Consider the following 874-nt stretch of genomic DNA (forward strand, 5'->3'; position numbering starts at 1 on the left):
CCTCTCGGAAAGGGAAAAAATACGTGTTTTTTGTTTTTTTTTTCTTTCGCGAGAGTCACGGTTTTGCTTTCGCGAGAGGCACGGTTGTGCTTTCGCGAGAGTCACGGCCGTGCCTCTCGGAAACGAAAAAAAAACGTGTTTTCTGTTTTTTTCTTTCCACGAGAGTTACGGTTTTGCTTCCACGAGAGGTACAGTTGTGATTTCGTGAGAGGCACGGGCATGCCTCTTTCGGAAAGGGAAAAAACCGTGCTCCTGGTTTGGTTTTTTCGCTCGGTTTTTTTCGTCCGGTTTTTTCGTGAAAAAAAAGTTTGTCAAAACCTATCAACATGGGATCTAGTTTTGAAGATCTCGACGCGAGGAATCCAATGGTAAAAACGGTTCAAGATTTAGACGCACGGTTTAAGAGATAAAACGTTTTGAATAAACGGATCTACGAAAAAAGGAAAAACTTTCAGGTTGCGATAAGTGGCGCGCTGCATGTGCGCCACTTGTTGCGACCTAGGAAAGTAGAGTGTTCTATGCAACGAGTACTCCTTAATTAGTGATTTTAGCGAACACTATTTATTGCATTAAGTGATCGCGCGGGGAAGTCTCGCTGAAGTTTTTTCTCCCTTGCGTTGTTTTGGGCCGGCGCATTTACATGCATATGTTCGTAAAAGGAAATGATTAGATCCCTGGTCTTCAGGTCGAACATGCGCTGCACCCGCGACATACTTTCGTGGTAAGAACAAGGGGCACCACCTACTTGAGGCTACTCGAGCCGTTTTCTTTCCATTTTTCCTTTATTTATTTTATTTTCTCTTTTTTCTTTTTTCTTCTCCGTTCTTCTGTCATTGTTTTTCATTATTTTTTGCATTTTCTTTGTTCTTCTCCA

Source organism: Triticum aestivum, chromosome 7A (genome assembly GCF_018294505.1).
Source record: "Triticum aestivum cultivar Chinese Spring chromosome 7A, IWGSC CS RefSeq v2.1, whole genome shotgun sequence".
Taxonomy (NCBI): domain Eukaryota; kingdom Viridiplantae; phylum Streptophyta; class Magnoliopsida; order Poales; family Poaceae; genus Triticum; species Triticum aestivum.